At 46.5% G+C, this 27,886-nt stretch overlaps 1 protein-coding gene across 1 annotated transcript in view; it reads left to right on the top strand.

Moving 5' to 3' along the window:
- The window catches only part of LOC140390122 (uncharacterized), a 136,650-nt gene extending 126,376 nt beyond the window's left edge, over positions 1 to 10,274 (top strand). The window contains exon 2 of the transcript XR_011934561.1: positions 10,163 to 10,274. The gene's annotated coding sequence lies outside the window, so the exon portion shown is untranslated. The remainder of the gene's footprint in view (positions 1 to 10,162) is intronic.
- The last annotated feature ends 17,612 nt before the right edge of the window (positions 10,275 to 27,886 follow it).

Below are 27,886 nucleotides of genomic sequence, written 5' to 3'. Positions count from 1 at the left end.
ATGTTATGATAATGGGGGTATGTGTGCCGTTCGAGAACTTGATCAGCATTTCTAAACTGTGTGAATGTTTTAATAGAGGGGGTAAATATGGGATAGATAAACAAAGTATAATAGTGGTAGTTTAGTGTGTTTTCTTGATTTAACTGCATGGAACATCACAAATAATATTGATGTTGTTAATATGCCATATTTAGTATGTAATGACTATTGGTCCCAACTCCACAAAGGGATGTGTCGATATTGTACTTTATTTTCAGTATTGAAACTGTGATAATAGTTGCAAATATGTCAAGTTGTAACACAGAGTCTATTTGTGTGGTTAGGTGATGAGTAATGTGTTAAGATAAGACTTAATGTTTTTTTACTGTGAATTTAACTATTGGGAGAATTTATTTGGAAAAATTGATAGTTCGATGTGATTTTGCGAACACTGTTGGCATACTATGTTGCAAATGTTGTAATGGAAAATATACGCTTTCATGTTGTAAGGGAAATGATGACAGACGAAAGGGATTTGAAGGAAGTTTGTCAGAAAGATATTCTCTTTTGTACACCAGGGGCTGGCAGACATACATTGTTCAGGACAATGTTAGACATTAATGTGAAGAAGTCAGGGATAGAAGCAGGATCAATTGAACCTTTTAAATTAATGAAGCAAGGGAATCAGTGGATGGTACATGATACCATAATTTACCATTCCAATGAGAAACAGAAAGCAATTTGGATGCCGGAACAATGGGACACTAGACAGCCAGTGATGGACAAAAGACCTTTTTGGTTACTGATGGACTGAGTTGTGTGCTGTCTCTAAGGGACAGCTTCTACGGTGCTGCTACCCCAAGGAAGTAAAATGCTTTGGATGTAGTGGAACACATGGATATAGCTATTGCGTTACCTTCCTGAGTGGCGACAGCTATGGTTCATGGTAATTGGACTTGAGGGAAGAATGAAGAAAGACTCTTTTCGACACTGGTCTGTGATATGGATACATTTACAAATTGATTTTGGTGCACAATTTAAAATCACAACATGTACATACAAATGAGAAAGATCGGGGATAAATGTTAGTCAGTACAATTAGATGGGGGGATAATTGACTAAATGGTGTAGTTATGTTTCAAATGTCAAGGTGGGGTGTAATTGATAATATGGAAAGATGTATCATTTGAAACATGGAAGTCTGGCAATATCTGGTCTGAGAGAAACATGAGAGAATGTAGGGAAAGATCCCCCGAAGGGTTAACAGCAGCTGCAAAGAGCAGGATTATAAAATGCAGATAGCCTTGGCCAAACAGGCTTCGCAAACAAAACAAACAGATTTTGTATGAAGCTAAAAACAATGACTCACACCTTCATTGAAATTAACTATCTTAGTAAGCAGCTGGAAAGGAAAGGATGAGGTTCAGTTGAATTGGGTGACAATTCTAGGTGTGCAATTCTGCCAACACCAAGTAAATTAGACTATCAGACTATGAGAAACATAATTTAAAGCTAAAATCAAAGTCAAAATTATGAGCTGAGGACACAATTGGAAAATAAAATATAGAAATGACAGGAACCAAACCAAAATTAACCCCCCTATTGAAACCAAAGCATTTTTGAATATCACAAAGGAACTTTGAACATCACAAAGGAAACAATGTAATCAGAGACCTGAGAGGTGAGGTCATGTCAAAATGAATACTCAGTTATATTAGAATGTTTAGATCAAAGATACTTTTTATAATCCAAAGTGAAATAGAAGTTACTTTACAATAAAGTCATACAAACTTAATAACTGTTAGTATTGAGGAGGTGGGGAGGCTGCAGAAAGATTTAGACAGTTTAGGAGAGTGGTCCAAGAAATGGCTGATGAAATTCAACGTGGGCAAGTGCGAGGTCTTGCACTTTGGAAAAAAGAACAGAGGCATGGACTATTTTCTTAACGGTGACAAAATTCATTCTGCTGAAGTGCAAAGGGACTTGGGTGTCCTAGGCCAGGATTCTCTGAAGGTAAACTTGCAGGTTGAGTCCGTAATTAAGAAAGCAAATGCAATGTTGTCATTTATCTCAAGAGACTTGGAATATAAAAGCAGGGATGAAGCTTTGTAAAGCACTAGTTAGGCCCCATTTAGAATACTGTGAGCAATTTTGGGCCCCACACCTCAGGAAGGACATACTGGCACTGGAGCGGGTCCAGCAGAGATTCACACGGATGATCCCAGGAATGGTAGGCCTAACATACGATGAACGTCTGAGGATCCTGGGATTATATTCGTTGGAGTTTACGAGGTTGAGGGGAGATCTAATAGAAACTTACAAGATAATGAATGGCTTAGATAGGGTGGATGTAGGGAAGTTGTTTCCATTAGCAGGGGAGACTAGGACCCGGGGGCACAGCCTTAGAATAAAAGGGAGTCATTTTAGAACAGAGATGAGGAGAAATTTCTTCAGCCAGAGAGTGGTGGGTCTGTGGAATTCATTGCTACAGAGGGCGGTGGAGGCCGGGACGGTGAGTGTCTTTGAGACAGAAGTTGATAAATTCTTGATTTCTCGAGGAATTAAGGGCTATGGAGAGAGAGCGGGTAAATGCAGTTGAAATCAGCCATGATTGAATGGTGGAGTGGACTTGATGGGCCGAATGGCCTTACTTCCACTCCTATGTCTTATGGTCTTATTGTCTAAAGAGAATATAAACACAGAGACCAGAGCAGAAACTACCAGAATTCAGAGAGAAGCAGAGGAGCAAGCAGAGTCAGCTTACAGTCAGCTCGGTCATGGGAAAGATAAGACATAGCAGCCGAGCTAAAACAGCTAATACATCTAAGGAAGACTAGAATTTAAAGAGGAGGCAGAGTCAGCTCAGAGACAGCCAGCAGAGCCAGCTCTCATAGCTCGGTACATGGGAAAGATAAGACACAGCAACCGAGCAGAACAGTGAATACATCTAAAGAAGACTAGACTTTAAAGAAGATCGATTGTCAAGGTGGGCCCGAAGGTCCCTTCAACCAACCAGGAGGATCCAGAAGCAAGATCTTTTTACTTTTCTGTAAAGACAGTAATTGCAGCTTTTAAAAGAAAAAATGTAATAATAAAATAACTTAATTTATCCTGAAACAGTGGTTATTCCAAAGTCTACTTTACTTACTTAGCAATGCAAGACCCAGGATCGATGCTACTAAGTGGTAAGTAGATGAAATCTTCGGTGAAGGTATGGGTTATACCGGGGGATAACTCGAAAATATAGTTTGACCTGAATAGCACCCACCAAAGCCTGCATCGGAGTCAGGGAGTGAGAATCCCTGTTCACTATTTAGAATGTCGGCCCTTTTTGGTACAGGGGGACTTCTAAGAATAGTGGTGAGTTCCAACAACATGGCACCCAACGTTTAATTGAAACCCTGTCAATTACGCCGAGCGGGTTGCTTTATTTTCTACATGGTGTTGCTCTTAATTTTAGCCTTAGTTTAATTACTCTGCTCTATCACCTTTGCTCTTAAGTCGCCAGGTATCTTTCTGATACCGCCACGTGGTTCAAGTCTGAGTAATGATCAATAATCCAACACACCGCTTAGTAAGAGTTAAATCAACGCACATTTATTATATACAGTAATCAATACTTATAAATTAATTCTACTTCTAAGCTACTTCCTACAACTAACAGGCCAATACTTAACTTTGGGAATGGCCCACAGGTCAGGGAAACGAATGGCCTTTCGTATGGGTTCTGAGCCTGCGGGATTCGAAGCTGGTACAGGTCAATGGCTCGGAGCGCCTATCTCGTAGCGAGCGTTGAAGTAAGACTTACGATTTGAGCAGTTGTTGCAGAAGGTCAGCAGAAGGGTCTCGAAGGGTGCGGAAGGATGAAGAAGGGTCGATTTAAACTTGGACTCTATACTTATAGTCCCCAGGGGCTTCCCGCCTTTCAGGGCGGACCCTGTACCTGGTTCCAAATGATTGGACTTCGTCCCAATCACTTGGTTCGATATTCTCCAATGCTGGAGCAATTCCTTGATCGATGGGCGGTTTTGGGGTGGTCGTTCACCTCTCTTTGTGTAGGCTCCTACTGGCGCCGAAAAGTCTGGGTTGGCTTTGTGTGTCTAATTTGTTGCACATTGTTCCCGGGGATTGCTAATTAATATTCAGATGGCTGGTGTTTTATGATGGTGATGGCTGCAGGTATCGATTCTGCCTGGTCTCCCCAGAGGCGAATACACAGTTTTACCTGCAGCTACTTGTTTGAGTCCTGTTGGCTGATTTTCCCATCAGCCTTTTCCGTTCGCCAGAATAGTGGTGAGTTTTTAACTTCAAGTGCAGAAAGAGGCCATTTGGGCAATCGAGTGTGCACCGGCCCTTGGAAAGAGCACCCTACTCAAGTCCACACCTCCACACTATTCCATAACCCAGTAACCACACCTAACCTTTGTTGGACATGAAGGACAATTTAGCATGGCCAATCCACCTAACGAGCACATCCTTGGAGTGTGGGAGGAAACCCACGCAGACACAGGGAGAACATCCAGACTCTGCACAAACAGTGACCGAAACCGGAATCGAACCAGGGACCCTGGAGCTGTAAAGCAACAGTGCCAACTACTGTGCTAGCTTGCCACCCCATGTGGACATAAGAGCAGGACGGTGATTTGAAATGGCAAGCTACAGTAAGTTCTGGGCCCTGTTTGCGGATGGACCGACGGTGTTCTCCAAAGAACGGTCACCCAGTCTGCCTTTGGTCGCTCCAATGTAGAGTAGCCCACATCGGGAGAAGCAAATGTAATAGACCAGCTGGAATTAGGTGCATGTGAAGCACTGGCTCACTGGAAGCGAGTGTTTCGGCCCTGGGATGGTGAGCAGGGAGGAAGTAGAGGGCAGGTGTTACACCTTCTGCGACTTCATAGGGAGGTGCTGTAGGATGAGGGTGAGGTGTTGGGGGTGATAGAGTAATGGACCACCCCCCCCCCAACTCCAGGGTCTCCCAGAGGGAACGGTCCCTGCGAAATGCAGACGGGGAGTGAGGGGAAGATGCATTTGGTGGTGGCATCATGCTGGAGTTGGCGGGACTGGCGGAGAATGATTGACTATGGAGGCTCGTAGGGTGAAAAGTGAGGACAAGGAGGCTTTAACCTGATTCTGGAAGGGAAAGGGTGCGAGCAGACTTGTGGGAGATGGGTCAGACGGTTGAGAGCCCTGCCAACCACAGTAGGTGGGAAACCACGATTAAGGATGAATGAAGACATGTCAGCAGCACCGTTTGGAAAATGGCATCATTAGAATAGATGTGACAGAGGCCAAGAAACTGGGAGAATGGGATGGAGGACTTACAGGATGTGGTGTGAAGAGCTGTAGTCGAGGTAGCTGTGGGAGTCTGTGAATTTGTCATGGATAGTAGTAGACAGCCTACCCCCTGAAATTGAAATAGTAATGTCAAGGAAGGGAAGGGAAGTGAAGTGCTGGAGGTGGACCATATGAAGGTGATAGAGGGTGGAAATTGGAAGCAAAATTAATACATTTTTCCAGGTCCAGATGGGAATAGGAAGTGGTACCAAAACTGTCATCGATGTACCGATAAAAGAGTTGTGGGATGAGGCCGGAGTAGGACTGGAACATGGAATGTTCCACATACCCCATAAAGAGACAGACAAAAAGGGACCCATGCAGTTACATAAAGCCACACCTTTGGTTTGGAAGAAATGAAACATGTTAAAGGAGAAATTGTTTAGTGAGAGGAAAAGTTCAGCCAGACAGAGGAGAGTGGTGATGGATGGGGATGGTTCAGGCCTCTGTCCGAGGAAGAAGTGGAGAGTCCTCAGGCCATCCTGGTGGGGAATGGAGGTATAGAGGGATCGGATATCTATTGCAAAGAGGAAGGAGTTGGGGCTGGGGAACTGGAAGTTGTTGATATGGTGTAGGGCATCAGAGGAATCACAAATGTAGGTGGGAAGGGACTGGTCAAAAGGAGAGAATGGGGAGTCAGGATAGGAAGAAATGAGTTCAGTGAGGCAGGAACAGGCTGACACGATGGGCCTGTTGTGGGTTTTGGGAGGGAGCAGAAGCGGGCTGCACAGGGTTGGGAGATTATAAGGTTGGAAGCTGAGGGAAGATCTCCAGAGGAGATAAGGTCAGTGACAGTCCTGGAAACAATGGCTTAATGCGCAGTTTGGGGTCACGGTCAAAGGGGAGGTAGGAGGAAGTGTCTGAGAGTTGGCATTCAGCCTCTGCGAGGTAGAGATCAGTATGCTAGACAAAAGCCCCTCCCTTGTCGGTGGGTTTGATGACAAATTCAGGGTTCGATCTGAGAGAGCGGAGTGCAGCAAGTTCAGAAGGTGACAGATTAGAGTGGGTGAGAGGAACACCGACTTGGTGAAAGTCTGGCTCGAAAGTGGCTGCGCAGAACTGAGCGGGGCATGGAGTAAGTGAAGTTCCACCCCTTCCTACATGACTGGCTGAACATATTGATGGACAGTTCCATTGTGGTTGGCGAAATTGTCGTCTCCCTCTCCAAATAGCTGTGAGAGCGGTCAATCAGGGAGCTGAGCTGTTTAATTGGCTGTGTGTTGGATATTGAGGGTGTTTATTGGAAGCTTTCCCCTTCTGATACAGGCTGAGTTTTGTTGATGGGTCATTGCTGAATATGAGAATATGAGGTGTAATTATCTGGGAGGGGCAGAGACACCTTCATTTGAATGTCTTTTAATAACTTCTGTAAACAAAATTCCATAAAGGCCTCGACCTTTCCCAGAAGCCTGAGCTTGGATTTGATAGTTTAGCCCAGTGCTGTGTCTGAGAGCTGAATTTGGGATGTGCAGTCTGAGTGAGTGCAGTGTATCTAATTTCCCAGGATAAACCAGAACCCTTCAATCAACTACACTGAAACTATATTTTACTTAGCTTCCAGCACTTCCTGTCCAGTTTTTTTATTTGTGTGTGCCGTAATCACCAAGCCCGGCAATATCTTCCACAATGGTTAAATGGAGCTCTCAGAGCAAGGCTGAATTTTTCCAGTGGCTGACTTCAATTATGCAAATTAGTGCTTGGGGTGCGCCATAGCTGCAAGTCCAGGTTCCCTGCAAGGCCTCACTCACTTGCATTGGTTTGCTGCCAAATGCCTTGGCAGTGCTGAAACATTGAGTTCCCAATATTGGTATGGTACGTTGAAGCTGGGTGGGCAGGCTGTGGGACCTGTGATGAGGATGTGGTTTTTAATGTTGATATATTGGTTTCATTCCTGCTTCCACTGGGCCTCCAATATTATTCTTTGGCACAGTGGTTTCAGCCAAACAGGCTGGTGTGATGATCGGCAGGCAGCAGGTGGATTGGTAACGTCCTTGTGTACTGGCAGGCTTGGGTTGAAGTAAACCTTCTCCAGAAGCTTTCTTGTTGCACACTCCCTCCCTATGTGAGTGGGCGGGATATTGCTTCGTACTGGGTGCTAGTGCAGTTGAGCTGTTTGGAGGGTACCTAAAATCCATTGATGTGTTGATCTGGGTATCTACAAGACTGTATGGGATGAGTTGTACCGTTCTGGTGCTCAGTACTCTGCAGTTGAGTAGACGGTTTCAAAGGCTGAGATCTTTAAGGTTTGACAAATTTACCAAAGAGGATGGTTCATGTTTTGATCTTTGTTGCTGTCTTGATGTATGCCAGTGTTCGATCAAGGGGAACACAAAGATTTTTTAAAAAGTAAATTTCGAGTACACAATAATTTTTTTCTAATTAAGAGGCAATTTAGCGTGGCCAATCCAGCTTACCTGTGCATCTTTGGGTTGTGGGGGTTGTGGGGGTGAGACCCACGCAGATGCGGGGAGAATGTGCAAACTCCACACAGACAGTGACCCGGGGCCGGGATCGACCCCGGATCCTCGGCATCGTGAGGCAGTAGTGCTAACCACTGTGCCACCATGCTGCCCGGAGAACACCAAGATAAACGACATGCTGTTTGTGATTCCGCCTCTTGCCATTCAAGTAGGTGTTGAGTTCCCTCTTGGCATTGGCATTGTGGAGGTGCAATATTCTTGAAACTGTTTGTTGCTGCTGTTCGTGTCCAGTTTGTTTTCTGCAAATAATATTGGAAAGCAATGGGAAAAATGTCAAAATCTTCATTGAATTAACATTCCTACTGCCTTTTCTATATTAGACACATACTTTGAAGGTAAATCTGATCTTCACCGACACAACTCAAGCTCACAATGAATTTATAGCCACCCGACTTTTTTCCATTGTCCTCATGGTGTCTAGGAAGATGGGGTCTGGGTGGAGGAAAGAAAGTAGCCACGTTGTCTGCTCCTGGTCACTATCCCATGTCCCTGTTGGAAACAGAGGGTATGTGACTGTCAAGTGAGGAAAAAGAAAGGACTTGTATCTGATCCCCACACAGGGGAATAGCAGACTGACACTCACTGTGGAACAGTCTCTAACTGGAAGATGACAGTGGTTTCGTCTCTGGACCAATAAACCTGAGACCCAGGATAAATCTCTGGGGTCATGAGTTCAAACTTCCCCTACAAAGCTGGTAGAATTTAAATTCAATTAATAAACCTGAAAAATAAAGTTAGTCTCCATAATGGTGACAACAAAACAATTGTCGATTTTCACAAAAAATCCATCTGGTGATTAATGTCCTTTAGGGAAGGAAATCTGCCGTCCTAACCTGGTCTGGTCTACATATGACTCCAGACCCACCGCAATGCTGTTGACTCACTGCTGTCCACTGAAATGATCGAGCAAGAACTCAGTTTTATCAAACCTTGGCAATGTCACAGCAAAATGAAATTGTGCGGAGGACTTAGCATCGACCTAGGCACTGGAAATGACAATTCCCCACCCAACCCTTTCAACTTTACAAAGCCCTCCTTACTAATATCTGGGGGAGTGTGCCTAAATTGGGAGAGCTGTCTCACAGACTAGTCAAGCAACAGCCTGACATTGTTTGTAAGATGTGATGCTGTGAGTATGACTGTCCCAGACACCACCGTCACATTCCCCAGGTATGTCCTGTCCTACCAGGAGGACAGAGCTACCAGAGGTGGGAGTCACAGTTTAATACAATCATGTGGGAGTTACCCTGAGTCCTTAAATTTGACTTTGATCCTATGAGATCAGAAATGGGGATATTCACTGATTGTACAATGTTCAGCACCATTTGAGACTCCTCAGATACTGAAGCAGTTTGAGGTCATTTTCAGCAAGTTCTGGGCAACATTCAGGCTTGGGCTGACAAGTGGCATGTAACATTCCAGCCATACAAGTGCCAGGCAATGACCATCTCAACAAGGGAGATCTAGCCATCTACCCTTGACATTCACCGGCATTACCATCACCGAATCCTCCACTATCGACATCCTCGGGAATACAATGGACCAGAACCTCAACTGAACTATCCATACTATGACTACAAGAGCTTTTCAGAGGCGAGCAATCCTGCAGCGATCAACACACCTCCTGACTTCCACCATTTACAAGGCACATGTCAGGAATGTGATGGAATCCTCTCCACTGGCCTGGATGAGCGCAGCTCCAACAATTCTCAAGAAGCATGCGTGATGCTATCCCTTCTACAAACATTCACTCCCTTCACCACTGACGCACAGTAGTGACCGTGTGTACATTCTACAGGATGCCCTGCAGGAATTCACCAAGTTTCTTTCGGCATCACCTTCCAAACCCCCGACCATTAGTGTCTAGAAGGACCAGGGCTGCAGATACATGGGAACACCATCACCTGGAGGTTCCCCTCCAAGTTACTCACCATCCTAACACGGAACTATATCACTGTTCCTTCACTGTTGCTGGGTCAAAATCCTGAAACTCTCTCCCTGGACACATGGACTGCAGTCCAAAAAGCTTCAAGAAAGCAGCTCAATACCACCTTCTCAAGATGTGGAGGTGCCAGCATTGGACTGGGGTGAGCACAGTAAGAAGTCTTACAACATACCTCTTCATTCACCTGAGGAAGGAGCAGTGCTCCGAAAGCCAGTGTTTGAAACAAACCAGTTGGACTTTAACCTGGTGTTGTCAGACTTCTTACTGTGCTCACCTTCTCAAGGGACATTAGGGATGAGCAATAAATGTTGGCTTCTTCAGCAATGCCCACATCCCTTTTAGTAAAAATAAAAACTGAGGAGTCAGACCATTCAACAAAGGAGGAGAGTTGGAGGAAATCTTGTTTCCTTTTCCTGTTTTACAGAAGGATTGCACCGTACTACACCAGAGAATACAGAGAGGATAGACACTGCAGATAGATCCTGACCATCACCCAGGGAACAACTGCACAACTGTGGGAAGACATCTAGTCCCTTCACAGCATTTATCAACACAGAGAAGTTTGGACAGTGAAGCCATCATCTGGAAATTGGTCACATCAGGGGAGCTTTGACTTATCATCAGATCTGAAAGTGGTCAGTGGTGTGGAACCTTCCATCAGAACCAATGTTTCTGAAAGTTTGACTGTTGCTGATTGGTCAGGGTGAGGCTGGGAAGAATTGTGAGTGGGCTGCAAGTATGGTGAGAGCTTCCATCATTCATTGAGCCTCATGAACCACTGATTCATTCCTGCAGGTGAGAGACTGTTCCAGTGCAAGGTTTGTGAGGAATGCTCCACAGGCTCATTAAACCTCAAAGCACAGATAGTGCATCTGGTGTTCCACCTGCAACACAAGGACAGCTACCTGGAAAATAATCCATTCAATTGTGATGTGTGTGATTGAGCATTTGCATATCCATCGACATTTGATGGTCATGGACAGTCACACTGGGGAGAAGCTGTTCAATTGTGTGTGACAAGAACTTTGCACGGTTGTAAGGCCTGGTGCATCACCAACAAATTCACACTGGGGAGAAGTTGTTCAAGTGAGATGTCTGTAACAAATCATTTTCACAATCATTGGCCTTCAACGTACACCTATGCAGTCACATGGAGAACACACAAACTTTGTCTGTTGCAGAACCATTAACGCTAGGATAGCCACATGGAGGAGAAACCATTCAAGTGTGAGTTTTGTGACAAAGTTTTTACATGGTAATCGACACTTGTGAATCACCAAGGCATTCACACTGGGGAGAAGTCATTCAAATTCACACTCGGGAGAAGGCGATGGGCCCGGACGGGATACCTGGTCATGCACTCAGAGCCTGCGCAGACCAGCTGGCAGAGATGCTCACGGACATCTTTAACCTGTCCCTACTCCACTCTGAGGTCCCTACCTGCTTCAAGAAGACCACCATCATACAGGTGCAAAAGAAGAACCAGGCAACGTGCCTCATGATGTCCAGTGGCTCTGACTTCAGTCGTAATGAAGTGCTTCGAGAGGTTGGTCATGAAGCCCATCGTCTCCATCTTCCCACAACGCCTTGATCCACTATAATTCGCATACTGCCGCAACCGGTCCACAGCAGACACCATTTTCCTGGCCCTACACTCATCCTTAGAGCATCTCGACAACAATGACTCCTACATCAGACTCCTATTTATTGACTACAGCTCCGCCTTCAACGCCATAATCCCAGCCAAGCTCATATCAAAGCTCCAAAACCTATGACTTGGCTCCCCACTCTGCAACTGGATCCTCGACTTTCTGACCCACAGACCACAGTCAGTAAGAATGAACAACAACACCTCTTCCACAATAGTCCTCAATACCGGGGCCCCACAAGGCTGCATACTTAGCCCCCTATTCTACTCCCCATACAAACATGACTGCATGGCAAAATTTGGTTCCAACTCCATCTACAGGTTTGCAGACGATACGACTATAGAGGGCCGGATCTTGAATAACAATGAGTCAGAATACAGGACAGAGATAGAGAACCTAGTGGAGTGGTGCAGCGACAACAATCTCTCCTTCAATGCCAGCAAAACTAAAGACCTGGTCATTGACTTCAGGAAGCAAAGTACTGTACACATCCCTGTCAGCATCAAATGTGCCGAGGTGGAGATGATTAGCAGTTTCAAATTCCTAGGGATCTCCAAAAATATGTCCTGGTCCACCCACATCGACGCTACCACCAAGAAAGCACAACAGCGCCTATAATTCCTCAGGAAATTCGGCATGTCCACACTAACTCTTACCAACTTTTACAGATACACCATAGAGGGCATCCTATCTGGCTGCATCACAGCCTGGTATGGCAACTGCTCAGCCCAGGACCACAAGAAACTTCACAGAGTCGTGAACACAGCCCAGCCCATCACAGGAAACTGCCTCCCATCCATTGACTCCATGTACACCTCCTGCTGCCTGGGGAAAGTGGGCAGCATAATCAAAGACCTCCCCCACCCGGCTTACTCACTCTTCCAACTTCTTCAATCTGTCAGGAGATACAGAAGTCTGAGAACACGCACAAACAGACTCAAAAACAGCTTCTTCCCCACTGTCACCAGACTCCTAAATGACCCTCTTATGGAATGACCTCATTAACACTATACCCCTGTATGCTTCATCCGATGCTGGTGCTTATGTAGTTACATTGTATACTTTGTGTTGCTCTATTATGTATTTTCTTTTATTCCCTTTTCTTTCCATGTACTTAATGATCTGTTGAGCTGCTCGCAGAAAAATACTTTTCACTGTACCTCGGTACACGTGACAATAAACAAATCCACTCCAAATGTGAGGTGTGGAACAAGGGCTTTGCACAACGAACAGGTCTGATGAATCACTAGTCCGTTCACACAGGGGAGAAACCATTCACGTGTGAGGTGTGCAACAAATTATTTTCGCAGTCCTCGAGCCTCTGTTTGCATCAACGCATTCACACCAGGAAGGAGAAACTATTCATGTATGATAGTCATGGAATCTCCATGTCCATCAGAGGACCCACACAGTGAAGTAACTATTTTTTATTTTTTTTGTAATAGTACAGCACAGAACAGGCCCTTTGGCCCTCGATGTTGTGCCGAGCCTTGTCTGAAACCAAGATCAAGCTATCCAACTCCCTGTCATTCTGGTGTGCTCCATGCGCCTATCCAATAACTGCTTGTAAGTTCCTAAAGTGCCCCACTTCACTATCACAGCAGGCAGTCCATTCCACGCCCTAACCACTCTCTGAGTAAAGAACCTACCTCGGACATCCCTCCTATATCTCCCACCCTGTACCTTATAGTTATGCCCCCTTGTAACAGCTACATCCACCCGAGGAAATAGTCTCTGAACGTCCACTCTATCTATCCCCCTCAACATCTTATAAACCTCTATTAAGTCGCCTCTCATCCTCCTCCGCTCCAAAGAGAAAAGCCCTAGCTCCCTCAACCTTTCCTCATAAGACCTATCATCCAAACCTGGCAGCATCCTGGTAAATCTCCTTTGTACCCTTTACAATGCTTCCACATCCTTCCCATAGTGAGGTGACCAGAACTGCACACAATACTCCAAATGTGGTCTCACCAGGGTCATGTACAGTTGCAGCATCACCCCACGGCTCTTAAACTCAAGCCCCCTGTTAATAAACGCTAACACACTATAGGCCTTCTTCATGGCTCTGTCCACTTGAGTGGCAACCTTCAGAGATCTGTGGACATGAACCCCAAGATCTCTCTGTTCCTCCACATTCCTCAGAACTCTGCCGTTGACCCTGTAATCCGCATTCAAATTTGTCCTTCCAAAATGAATCACCTCGCACTTATCAGGGTTAAACTCCATCTGCCATTTTTCGTCCCAGCTCTGCACCCTATCAATGTCTCTTTGCAGCCTACAACAGCCTCCACCTCATCCACTGCTCCACCGATCTTGGTGTCATCAGCAAATTTACTGACCCACCTTCAGCCCCCTCCTCCACGTCATTGATAAAAATCACAAATAGCAGAGGACCCAGCACTGATCCCTGTGGTACACCGCTGGTAACTGGTCTCCAGCCTGAAAATTTTCCATCTACCACCACTCTCTGTCTTCTATGTGGCAGCCAGTTACTTATCCAATTGGCCAAATTTCCCTCTAACCCACACCTTACTTTCTTCATCAGCCGACCATGGGGAACCTTATCAAAGACCTTAGTAAAATCCATGTATACGATATCAACTGCTCTACCTTCATCTACACACCTAGTAACCTCCTCAAAGAATTCAATCAAATTTGTGAGGCAAGACTTACCCTTCACGAATCTGTGTTGACTATCCTGGATTAAGCTGCATCTTTCTAAATCGTCATAAATCCTATCCTTCAGGACCTTTTCTATTAACTTACCGACCACCGAAGTAAGACTAACCGGCCTATAATTACCAGGGTCATTCCTATTCCCTTTCTTGAACAGAGGAATAACATTTGCCACTCTCCAGTCCTCTGGCACTATCCCCGTGGACAGTGAGGACCCACAGATCAAAGCCAAAGGCTCTGCAATCTTATCCCTTGCCTCCCAAGGAATCCTAGAATATATCCCATCTGGCCCAGGGGACTTGTCGACCCTAAGGTTTTTCAAAATTGCTAATACATCCTTCCTCAGAACATCTACCTCCTCCAGCCTACCCGCCTGTATCGCACTCTCATCCTCAAAACCATGGCCCCTCTCCTTGGTGAACACTGAAGAAAAGTATTCATTCAACACCTCTCCTATCTCTTCTGACTCCATGCACAAGTTCCCACTACTGTCCTTGACCGGCCCTACCCTCACCCTGGTCATTCTTTTATTTCTCACATAAGAGTAAAAAGCCTTGGGGTTTTCCTTGATCCGACCCGCCAAGGACTTCTCAAGCCCCCTCCTAGCTCTCCTAAGCCCTCTTTTTAGCTCATTCCTTGCTACCTTGTAACCCACAAGTGACCCAACTGAACCTTGTTTTCTCATCCTTACATACTCTTCCTTTTGTCTCTTGATAAGACATTCAACCACTTTTGTGAACCATGGTTCCCTCACAGGGCCATTTCCTCCCTGCATGACAGGGACATACCTATCAAGGACACGCAGTATTTGTTCCTTGAACAAGCTCCACTTTTCATTTGTGCCTTTCCCTGACAGTTTCTGTTCCCATCTTATGCTCCCTAATTCTTGCCTAATCGCATCATAATTACCCCTCCCCCAATTATAAACCTTGCCCTGCCGTATGGCCCTGTCCCTCTCCATTGCAATAGTGAAAGACACCGAATTGTGGTCACTATCTCCAACGTATTCTCCCACAAACAAATCTAATACTTGGCCCGGTTCATTACCCAGTACCAAATCCAATGTGCCCCCCCCCCTTTGTCAGCCTATCCACATATTGTGTCAGGAAACCCTCCTGCACACACTGTACAAAAACTGTCCCATCCGAACTGTTCGACCTAGAGAGGTTCCAATCAATATTTAGAAAGTTAAAGTCACCCATGACAATTACCCTGAGACCTCCACACCTATCCATAATCTGTTTTGCAATTTCTTCCTCCACATCTCTATTACTATTTGGGGGCCGATAGAAAACTCCTAACAATGTGACCGCTCCTTTCCTATTTCTAACTTCGGCCCATATTACCGCAGTAGGCAGATCCCCTTCAAACTGCCTTTCTGCAGCCATTAAACTATCCTTGATTAACAATGCTACTCCTCCACCTCTTTTACCACCTTCCCTACTCTTACTGAAACATCTATACCCGGAACTTTCAACAACCATTCCTGTCCCTGTTCTAACCATGTCTCCGTAATGACCACAACATCATAGTCCCAAGTACTAGTCCACGCTCCAAGTTCACCTACCTTATTCTAGATACTCCTTGCATTGAAGTAGACACACTTCAACCCACCTTTCTGTCTGCCGGTATTTTCCTGCGACCTTGATACCTTCCTCAGTACCTCACTATTCTCACCACTAGCTTCTGGACTGCAGCTCATTTTCCCATCCCCCTGACAAATTAGTTTAAACCATCCCGAAGAGCCGTGGCAAATTTCCCTCCCAGGATATTGGTGCCCCTGTGGTTCAGGTGCAAACCGTCCTGTCTGTACAGGTCCCACCTTCCCCAGAATGTGCTCCAATTATCCACGTACCTGAAACCCTCCCTCCTACACCATCCCTGCAGCCACGTGTTTATCTGCACTCTCTCCCTGTTCCTCACCTCGCTAGCACGTGGCACCGGCAACCAACCAGAGATGGCAACATGGTTTGTCCTGGCTCTCAGCTTCCATCCTAGCTCCCTAAATTCCTGTTTTCAATCCCTGTCCTTTCTCTTACCGATGTCATTGGTACCGATGTGTACCACGACTTGTGACTGTTCCCCCTCCCCCTGAAGGATTCTGAAAACACGTCCCGAGACATCACGGACCCTGACACCTGGGAGGCAACATACCGTCCGTGAGTCTCTTTCATTGCCACAGAACCGTCTATCTGTCCCTCTAACTATCGAGTCCCCAATAACTATTGCTCTCCTGCTCTCCCTCCTTCCTTTCTGAGCCACAGGGACGGACTCAGTGCCTGAGATCCGTTCACCGTGGCTGGTAGGTCGGCCCCCTCAACAGTATCCAAAATGGTATACTTGTTACTGAGGGGAACGACCACAGAGGATCCCTGCACTGACTGCTTCCTCCCAGCCCCTCTCACCATCACCCATCTGTCTTCATTCTTCGGAGTAACTACATCCCTGAAGCTACTATCTATGACCACCTCTGCCTCCCGAATGATCCGAAGTTCATCCAGCTCCAGTTACAGATGGAAGCAAAGATGGATTTGGAAGGTGTTCTCTAAGGAACCTTAGTTTGTTTGTGCAGTGGAGTACAGTGTATCTAATTTCCCAGGACAAACCAGAACCCTTCAATCAGCTACACTGAAGTAATATTTTCCTTACTTTCCAACACTTCCTGTCCAATGCATTTTCTTCAAATAGTTTTGGAAAGCAGGAAGAGAATTTCCAAATCTCCAATTAAATTAGCATTTCTCCTGACTATTTTTTATTAGACATATACTCTCAGGCTATAACTTGTCTTTGCCGGCACAACATAGTCAGTTGAAAAATGGGGCCTCAATGGTAGTGATCTCAGGATTTAGGAGAGGCGGTGGCATAGTGCTATTGTCACTGGATTATTAATTCAGAGATACAGCATAATGCTCTGGGGTCTGGGTTCGAATCCCACCACAGCAGATGGTGGAAATTTAATCCAATAAATATCTGGAATTAGAAGTCCAATGATGATCATGAAACGATTGTTGATTGTTGTAAAAACCCAGCTGGCTCACTGATTTCTTTCAGGGAAGGAAATCTGTCGTCCTTACCCAGTCTGGCCTACATGTGACTCCAAACCCACACAGCGATGGGGTTGACTCTTAACTTCCCCCCCCACTGAAATGGCTTAGCAAGCCACTCAGTTCAAGGGCAATTAGAGATAGGCAGCAAATGGCGATCCCTAATTGCCCACATCCCAAGAACAAATTTAGTCAGAGAAGCAATATCGGGATATATTGGATGAATATGTGGCTGGAAAAATGGTGCAAGAGGCAGGGTTTCAGATTCCTGGGATATTGGGATTGGTTCTGGGGGAGTGTGACCAATACAAACTGGACGGGTTACACCTGGGCAGGATGTGGACTGATGTCTTCAGGTGAGTATTTGCCAGTCTGTTTGGGGAGGGTTTAAACTAGAATGGCAGGGGGATGGGAACCTAAGCAGGGTGACAAGCGAAAGAGAAACAAGAACTGTTGTAAAAGAAGGAACAGTAAAACAGCAAAAGCGGTAGACAGGATAATCAAGGACAAAAGGCAAATAGGGTCACAGTACGAAAAAAAGATTATTAAAAATGGCAGAAAGGCAAGCACAAAGGCTTTGTGCCTGAATGCACGAGGCATTCAGAACAACGTAGACAAACTGACGGCGCAAATCGAGATAAATGGTTATGATCTCATAGCCATTATTGAAACATGGTTTCAAGGAGATCAAAACTGAGAACTTAATATTCAGGGATATTTGACTTTTCTGAATGCAAAGATGTTACCAAGAGATGAAATGAGGACAGTTGTAAGAAACGATTTGACTTGGAATGATGCAGAGTCCATTTGGGTGGAGGAAAAAGCAACAAGGGAAAGAAGACATTGGTCGGACCAATGAATAGACCCCAAAACAGTAGCCACACTGTAGGAAAGGATCTAAATCAACAAATCATAGAATTTACAGAGCAGAAGGAGGCCATTCAGCCCATCGAGTCTGCACCGGCTTTTGGAAAGAGCACCCTACCCAAGGTCAACACCGCCACCCTATCCCCATAACCCAGCAACCCCACCCAACACTAAGGGCAATTTTGGACACTAAGGGCAATTTATCATAGCCAATCCACCTAACCCGCACATCTTTGGACTGTGGGAGGAAACCGGAGCACCCGGAGGAAACCCACGCACACACGGGGAGGATGTGCAGACTCCGCACAGACAGTGACCCAAGCCAGAATCGAACCTGGGACCCTGGAGCTGTGAAGCAATTGTGCTATCCACAAGGCTACCGTGCTGCCCCTGATAGGAGCCAGTAAAAAGAATAGAGCAGTAATTATGTGTGGCTTTAATCTTCATGTTGATTGGGTTCATCAGGTTGGTAAGGGTAGCTACGACAATTCAGAATCCAGCAAAGGAGGATTAAAAAGATAACAAAGGGAGAGAGAATAAACTACAAGGGCAAACTAGGAGGAATATAAAAACTGTCAATAATAGATTCTTTAAATATATCAAAAAAGAAGAGTGATCAAAGTGAAGATCGGCCCCTTAGAAAATCAACATGGAGAGATTGATATGGCGAATAAGGAAATGGCAGAGGAGTTAAACAGATATTTAGCATCTGTGGAAGAAACTTTGAACATTCCATTGATACTAAAGAATGCGGGGAAGGAATTAAATACCATCACCATCACGATAGAATACGGGGAGGAATTTAATACCATCACCGTCGCTCTAGAAATAGTGTTAGACCAACTAATGGGGCTAAAGGCAGATAAGTCCCCTGGCCCTGATGGCTTGCGCCCTTTGATTTGAAAAGAAGAAGCAACAGAGATAATGGGTTCATTGGTTGTAATTTTCCAAGAATCCTTGGATTCTGGAGAAGTACCGGAGGATTGGAAAAATGCTAACGTGACACCCTGATTCAAAAAGGGAGGGAGGCAAAAAGCGGGTAACTATCGGCCAATTAGCCTGACATCTAGTGTTGGAAAAATGTTGGAATCATTTATGAAAGAAGTAATTTTGAAAATCGTAATCAAATCAAGCAGTATCAGCATGGGTAATTTATTAGAGTTTTTTGAGGAAGTCTCAACCTGAGTGGATAGAGGGGAACCAAAGAGAAAATGCTGGAAAATCTCAGCAGGTCTGGCAGCATCTGTAGAGAGAGAAAAGAGCTAACGTTTTGAGTCCAGATGATCTGGACTCTTTGGTTTCAGATTCCAGCATCCGCAATAATTTGCTTTTATCCAGTGGATAGAGGGGAACAAGGTGATGTGTTGTATTTGGAAAGAAGGCATTTGACAAAGTACCTCACAAAAGGTTAAATCTTAAGATAAGAGGCCATGCGGTAGGAGGCAGTATATTGGCATTGATAGAGAATTGGCTAATGGGCAGGAAACTGCAAGTGGGGATAAGGGGTGCTTTTTAAGATTGGCGGCCTGAAACCAGTGGGGCTACAGTTACTGATGCTGGGCCTGCAACTGATCACAATATATATTACTGACTTAGCGGAAGGAAGCAAACTTGTTTCCAAACTTGCAGACAACTCAAAAATAGGTGGAAGGGAAAGTTGTGAGAGGGATACAAAAAGTTTGCAAAGAGATATCAATAGGTTAATAAAGTGGGCAGAAAGCTGGGAAATGTGGAAAAATGTGAAGTTGTTCATTTTGGAAGGGAGAACAAAAGAACGGTGGGCGGGATTCTCTGAGCCTCCGAGCCGAAATCGTGATCGGCACGGGCGGAGAATGGTCGTTGACACTGAAATCCGGCGTGATGCCACTTCTGTGATTCTCTGGTCCCGGGTGAATCGTGCCCTACGTGGCACGGGTAGGGGGCCATTGACAGAGGCCCTCGCGGCGATTCTCCAAGGACAACTGGCCGAGTTCCCGATGGCATGGTTCTAACCACGTTTTGCCTGTCAGGAACAGCTGGTGGCGGCTACAGACTCGGCGGCTGCCCTGGTGGGTGGCGGGGGGGATCCTTCACTGGAGGCCTCACAAAGGGACAGGCAAGTGACCGGGCGGCATCGATCCACGCGCAATCTCGGGGGGGACCTACATCCCTGGTGCCGCTCCGCGGGCTGAGTCCACCATGTCGCACAGGGCGGCCGCCGCAGGCCTCTGCCATGTGCATGCGCGGACTCCCGACCGAAGTGCAGGGCCCTGTATCTGCAGCCAGAGCTGCGAGAATCATTCTGGGGCCCTGCTAGCCCCCTGCAAATTGGAGAATCACTCTGGACTTTCTGAAGGAAAGTCCACAGTGAAATGCCCATGTAATGACGCTGGTGTGGGGACATCGCACCATTATGGGAGAATCCCACCTTGTATTTTTTAAATGTAAAAAAACTGCAGAAAGCTGCAACACAAAGGGATTTGAGGGTACTTGTGCATGAAACACAAAGCTGGCACACAGAGCGGCAGGTAATCAGGAAAGCTAATGGAATATCGGCCCTTATTTCAAGGGGGTTGGAATATAAGAGTCGGGAAGTCTTGCTGTAACTGTACAAGGTACTAATGACACCACAATTGGAGTATGAGCTGCAGGTTTGGTTTCTTATTGGAAGGAAAGATATTATTTCACTGGAGGCGGTTCGGAGAAAGTTCACTAGGGTGATCCCAGTATGAAAGGATTGACTTATGAGCAAAGTGATCTTATTGAAACATGTAGGACAGCTGAGAGGATGTTTCTCCTCATGGGACAGTCTCGGATCAGAGGGCACAGTCTCAGAATAAAGCGGTGCAAATTTAAGACTGAGATGAGGAGGAATTTCTTCTCTCCAAGGGTTGTGAGTCTTTGGAACTCCTTGCCACAGAGAGCTGTGGGGGCAGAGTCCTTGTGCATATTAGAGGCTGAGATAGATGGATTTTTGATCAGAAAAGGGATCAAGGGATAGCGGAAAGGGCAGGAAAGTGGACATGAGGAATTTTGGAGCAGCGAAGATCCTATTAAATGGTGGTTCAGGCTCTAGTGGCCCAACGATCTACTCTTGTTCCTATTTCTCATGATCTTATGGGTGGGGGTGAGGGAGGGAGGGGGGATGGGGAGGAGGGGGGTGAGGGAGGAGGTAGGATAGTGGAAGTGGGATGCATGGGAGGAGGAAAGGGATTGGGGAAGAGATGGGCGTGAGGGAATGGAATGAGGGAGGGGGTAAGGGAGAGCAGGGGTGTATGGGGCTACTGGGACGGATGGGGAGGTTAGGAAGGTGGATAGGGTGAGGGGTGTTAACTGGGTGTGATCCAGGTTCCCGCTGCCCTGTGAAAGATCTCTCAGTATTGGACTACGCCAAGTTGAAGGAATTTATAGTATTCCTACTATTCGGTTACCACAGCACTTTGTGATTACTGGAACTCCGTAGAAATGTAAGTTAACATTTCTCAGGTGCCAATAAGAATTGTTTTATTTGTCTTCTATTGATTACAATTTGATAGTCATTTAAAAGGCAATTCGTAGACAATTTGAAGCTTTCAGAGAATCAAAGACATTATCTTCTTGCTTAGGCAGACAGCTCGAAAGTCATTTAAAGGTCAAAGTCTGGAAATGAAATATGAAAAAGAGAGAGAGAGAGAGCAAATCTAAAACTAAACTCCACCATAACTTAAACATAAAACTAAAACACACTGCCTAACACAAAACACTAAAACAAAACTCTCCAAAAACACTCCAAAATGGTGGGGTGAAACTTTTTCAATTATATCCTTTCATATCTGTCTTAAGTCATCTAATCACACCCCAATATAATCCTAATTGGTTTGGGTTAGACTCAAACACATTTGATTTGACGGCAAGCCGTCCATCTTCAATGTGCAACATTAGTTTTAATTGTTTCATGTTTGAATACTTGTGCGTGCTATGGAATGCAATATTCTGCCTTATCTGTTACCAGCAAAAACTGGTCTTCTGCTGACTTAGCTGTTATCTGCATTGTGAACAATGGTGCCTTCAGGTTGCTATGGTGCCTGCTTCGTCCTTGATCTGATTACTGGTACAGCTCATTTCTTAATGTCAAACTGTCTTTGAAAATATCTTAGTGAAAATGTTGTCTTTATCTCCAATTAGTTTATGCATGTGTCAGGCCTTTTTGTGCCTCTGTTGAAGCTATGTGTTTTGTCATGACCTGAGGTTTTGGGTGCTGAAATTCTCATTATAAATGGGTATTTAAAACTGTGGCTTAATATTTATGCTGAAACAGCTATCTTTTACCTATACTAGTTGTATGAGAAATACCTGGCTTCTACACCCTGTTTGGGATTTAAGGTGTGTATCCCCAATTCCAGCCCAGTCCACATGACATCCACCCAGGTTTGCGCTGACTCGGGCAACTCCTGAACACTGGCCGCCAACTGCCGTTGCTTGTGGCAAAAATAGAACTCCCATCAGGCTCCACAGGCTGGTACTCCCCTCTGACTCCATACTGCTGCTCCTCACTGCACAGGCTCCGGGGCCACGTGCAGCATGGAACATAGGAACATCGGAATCAGGAGCAGAAGTAGGCAATTCAGCCCTTCGAACCTGCTCCACCAGTCAATCAGATCATGGCTGATCTCTTCCTGGTCTCAAAGCCACCTCCCACCTGTTCCCTATATCCCTTTAACCCATTTTGTAAATCAGAAATTTATCTATCTCCTTCTTGAAACCATGTAATGATTCTGACTCCTATGGGACACCGAGCTCCACAAGTTCACCATGTGTAATGTAGTTCCAACAGGGTGAGAGTCTGTCTTGAAGGTGGCTGCGCAGAACTAGGAGGTGCACGGAGTCAGTTATTTCCTGCTCCCTCCTATGTGATTGGCTACTCTGAGTGATTGGCATGCCTGTTATGTGTGGGCTTTCCTTTCCCTCTCTTTCTGATTGGCTGTGAGAGCCGCCAATCAGAGAGACTGCCCATTGTCTCCTCTTCCTTTCCCAGAACAACTCATTGTGACCAAGAGCTGGGTCCAGCTCAGCTCAGACTCTGTCTCTCTGTTAACTCTGTTAGTTGGCAGTTTTTTAATGTCATTTTTGTGGATGGCTCATTTTTGAAAATTGATCCTTTTTGCTCAGCAGGTTGTTTATTTCTCCTTCATATCTTAATGATCCAACCCGGATCCCAGGCAACTGCTGCTGGGGGTCTTGCCGAAGGGGAGTCTTTATCAGATCAAGTGCAGATTATGGACCTGAAGCATTGACTGTGTTTCTCTCTCCACACAGATACTGTCCAGCCTGCTGAGTATTTCCCACATTTCCTGTTCATGTTTCAGATTTTCAGCATTCTGCAGTTCTTTGATCTCCTATTACATATTCCCATACTGAGAATTTGAAATGTGGATAGTTTCCATTTAAACTTATAAAATATTTGTCACTCAATACAAAGTGTAATTTTTCTCTCAGTCAACCTCTCTTGTGTGGATAGAAATAGTTCATTGTTACAGGTAATTGTTAATGCTACTTTACTGGGAGACTCTGCTATTTAGAAACTTGGAAGTAAAAACTGGGATATGTCACTGTTAGTTCAGACATTCTCATTTGCACATGGGATTGTTGTTTGCAGTGCTTGTGAGGTTCAAGTCTTTTGGATGTTGCTCTCGGATATTGTGCAGGGTCAGATTCAAAGAGATGATTGCAAAATATGAATTACCAAGTTGTGTGGAATTGTCTTACAAAGCTGTGATTATAAAGTGTATCATCGTAAAACCTGAGCTTTTGATGGACTTTATAAATAGATGCGAATGGGCTAGGGTCTGGCAGATGGAATACAATGTTGACAAATGTGAGGTTATCCATTCTGGTAGGAATAACAGCAAAAGGGATTATTATTTAAATGATAAAATATTAAAACATGCTGCTGTGCAGAGAGACCTGGGTGTGCTAGTGCATGAGCCGCAAGTTGGTTTACAGGTGCAACAGGTGATTAAGAAGGCAAATTGAATTTTGTCCTTCATTGCTAGAGGGATGGAGTTTAAGTCTAGGGAGGGTATGCTGCAATTGTATAAGGTGTTAGTGAGGCCACACCTGGAGTATTGTGTTCAGTTTTGGTCTCCTTACCTGAGAAAGGACGTACTGGTGCTGGAGGGTGTGCAGAGGAGATTCACTAGGTTAACCCCAGAGCTGAAGGGGTTGGATTACGAGGAGAGGTTGAGTAGACTGGGACTGTACTCATTGGAATCTAGAAGGATGAGGGGGGGATCTTATGGAAACATATAAAATTATGAAGGGAATAGATAGGATAGATGTGGGCAGGTTGTTTCCACTGGCGGGTGAAAGCAGAACTAGGGGGCATAGCCTCAAAATAAGGGGAAGTAGATTTAGGACTGAGTTTAGGAGGAACTTCTCCACCCAAAGGGTTGTGAATCTCTGGAATTCCTTGCCCAGTGAAGCAGTTGAGGCTCCTTCATTAAATGTTTTCAAGATAAATATGGATTGTTTTTTGAAGAATAAAGGGATTAATGGTTATGGTGTTCGGGCTGGAAAGTGGAGCTGAATCCACAAAAGATCAGCCATGATCTCATTGAATGGCGGAGCAGGCTCGAGGGGGCAGATGGCCTACTCCTGCTCCTAGTTCTTGTGTTCTTATGTGTGGAGTACAAAAGTGAAGTGTTTTTCTCCAAAGCTATTTGAAACCGTTTGATCCCGCTGTGACAATGGTTCACAATTCTGGTTGACTGAAGGATGTGAGGGGGAGCGTTAATGAGCCTGGAGGTGGTGGAGATAAGGGACCCGGAAACAGCACCAGGGCTCATGACAACACCATGGTCCTGGATGTATCTCCACCACACAGACTGCGTGATTCAAGAAGGCAGCTCAGCACCACCTTCTGAAGGGCAAATAGGATGAGCAGCAAATGTTGTCCTAGCCAGCGACACCCAGACCCTGTGAAGTATAAATTTGAAAAAGGGAGGAATGAGCCACTTCAGCAAAGGAAGAGAGGCACCCGGAGGAAACCCACGCAAACACGGGGAGAATGTGCAGACGCCACATCGACAGTGTCCCAAGCCGGGAATCGAACCTGGGACCCTGGAGCTGTGAAGCCACAGTGCTAACCACTGTGTTACATGCTGCCCATCTTTCTGGATTATCGACTCACAGGAAATCCATCACTGCTTCTGAGAAACACCACACCTTCCTGGGATATCGACTCACAGGGTCTGTCACTAAATCAGTTCCAGGACGAATAATACTCAATACTCATCTGTCCCTGAACTTTATTGGAAATGATCTTCATGCTGATGGGATAAGGCTGAACTCCCCTGAAGATCTAAACCGGTTCCATCACACTTGATGGACACAAAGATGGTTCCTGCAACATACTTTTTCAAAATGCAGAAGGTGTAAACTCACTGTTACGACCCCCTCAGGGGTCAGAACCTACAGGAGTATTCAGATTCCCCTCCTATACGTTGGAAGCCCCAGGTGATTAGAGGGCGCAGCTTCCTCCCAAATGGAGGAATCCCAACAGGATATAAACCCTGACCTGGGAGCAGGTCTGGGAGAAGACCCTGAGGGGAGAGGAGGAGACAGTTATTGTATTGTGCAGTAGTAGAATAAATCTTGTTGTGTCCTGTCTATCTGGCTACATGTGGAGTCCTTGCGATCGGTCACAACACTCACATTGGCCAATTGTTGGAAATGGCAAATTGGTCTGAAATTTGTCAATAATGTGATGAGTTAACTCCATTGGTTCTAGATAATTACACAATCATCTTAAAGTTAGGACAATGTTTCCTTTAAGCTGTATCTCTTATCTTGATGTCTTAGTAGGAGTCCCATTCATTAAGACAAACTCAACAATCAAGGGCACTGTGTGTTTCTAATAGAGAGGGCAGCAGAATGTGCTCCTGATCGGAAGGGAAGCAGTGCTCCTGATCGGGAGGGAGGTAGGGCTCCTGATCAGGAGGGAGGCAGTGTGTGTTCCTGATCAGGAGGGAGGCATTGTGTACTGATCAGGAGGGAGGCGGTATGTGTTCCTGATCAGGAGGGAGGCACAGCTCCTGACCGGGAGGGAGGCAGAGCTCCTGATCAGGAGGGAGGCAGTGTGTGTTCCTGATCGGGAGGGAGGTAGTGTGTGCTCCTGATCGGGAGGGAGGCAGGGCTCCTGATCGGGAGGGAGGCAGTGTGTGCTCCTGAACATGAGGGAGGCAGTGTGTGCTCCTGATCGGGAGGGAGGCAGTGCTCCTGATCGGGAGGGAGGCAGTGTGTGCTCCTGATCGGGAGGGAGGCAGTGTGTGCACCTGATCGGGAGGGAGGCAGTGCTCCTGATCGGGAGGGAGGCAGTGTGTGTCCCTGATCAGGAGGGAGGCAGTGTGTGTTCCTTATCGGGAGGGAGGCAGTGTGTGCTCCTGATCGGGAGGGAGGCAGTGCTCCTGATCGGGAGGGAGGCAGTGTATGCTCCTGATCGGGAGGGAGGCAGTGTGTGTCCCTGATCGGGAGGGAGGCAGTGTGTGTTCCTGATCGGGAGTGAGGCAGTGAGTGTTCCTGATCGGGAGGGAGGCAGTGTGTGTTCCTGATCGGGAGGGAGGTAGTGTGTGCTCCTGATCGGGAGTGAGGCAGTGTGTGTTCCTGATCGGGAGGGAGGCAGTGAGTGTTCCTGATCCGGAGGGAGGCAGTGTATGTTCCTGATCGGGAGGGAGGTAGTGTGTGCTACTGATCGGGAGGGAGGCAGTGAGTGCTCCTGATCGGAAGGGAGGCAGTGTGTGCTCCTGATCGGGAGGGAGGCAGTGCTCCTGATCAGGAGGGAGGCAGTATGTGTTCCTGATCGTGAGGGAGGCAGTGAGTGTTCCTGATCGGGAGGGAGGAAGGGTGTGTCCCTGATCGGGACGGAGGCAGTGTGTGTACCTGATCGGGAGGGAGGCAGTGAGTGTTCCTGATCAGGACAGAAGCAGTGTGTGTTCCAGATCGGGAGGGAGGCAGTGAGTGTTCCTGATCGGGAGGGAGGCGGTGTGTGTTCCTGATCGGGTGGGAGGCATTGAGTGTTCTTGATCGGGAGGGAGGCAGTGTGTGTTCCTGATCGGGAGGGAGGCAGTGTGTGTTCCTGATCGGGAGAGAGGCAGTGTGTGCTCCTGATCGGGAGTGAGGCAGTGCTCCTGATCAGGAGGGAGGCAGTGTGTGTTCCTGGTCGGGAGGGAGGCAGTGTGTGTCCCTGATCAGGAGGGAGGCAGTGAATGTCTCTGATCGGGAGGGAGGCAGTGTGTGTCCCTGATCGGGAGGGAGGCAGGGCTCCTGATCGGGAGGGAGGCAGTGTGTGTTCCTGATCGGGAGGGAGGCAGTGTGTGTTCCTGATCGGGCGGGAGGCAGTGTGTGCTCCTGATCGGGAGGTAGGCAGTGTGTGTTCCTGATCGGGAGGGAGGCAGTGTGTGTCCCTGATCGGGAGGGAAGCAGTGTGTGTTCCTGATCGGGCGGGAGGCAGTGTGTGCTCCTGATCGGGAGGTAGGCAGTGTGTGCTCCTGATCGTGAGGGAGGCAGTGAGTGTTCCTGATCGGGAGGGAGGCAGTGTGTGTCCCTGATCGGGACGGAGGCAGTGTGTGTACCTGATCGGGAGGGAGGCAGTGAGTGTTCCTGATCAGGACAGAAGCAGTGTGTGTTCCAGATCGGGAGGGAGGCAGTGAGTGTTCCTGATCGGGAGGGAGGCAGTGTGTGTTCCTGATCGGGTGGGAGGCAGTGAGTGTTCTTGATCGGGAGGGAGGCAGTGTGTGTTCCTGATCGGGAGGGAGGCAGTGTGTGTTCCTGATCGGGAGAGAGGCAGTGTGTGCTCCTGATCGGGAGTGAGGCAGTGCTCCTGATCAGGAGGGAGGCAGTGTGTGTTCCTGATCGGGAGGGAGGCAGTGTGTGTTCCTGATCGGGAGGGAGGCAGTG

The sequence above is a fragment of the Scyliorhinus torazame genome, chromosome 14 (genome assembly GCF_047496885.1).
Source record: "Scyliorhinus torazame isolate Kashiwa2021f chromosome 14, sScyTor2.1, whole genome shotgun sequence".
Lineage (NCBI taxonomy): Eukaryota > Metazoa > Chordata > Chondrichthyes > Carcharhiniformes > Scyliorhinidae > Scyliorhinus > Scyliorhinus torazame.
The sequence above is the reverse complement of the archived record's forward strand: the minus strand, read 5'-3'. Positions and strand labels throughout refer to the sequence as shown.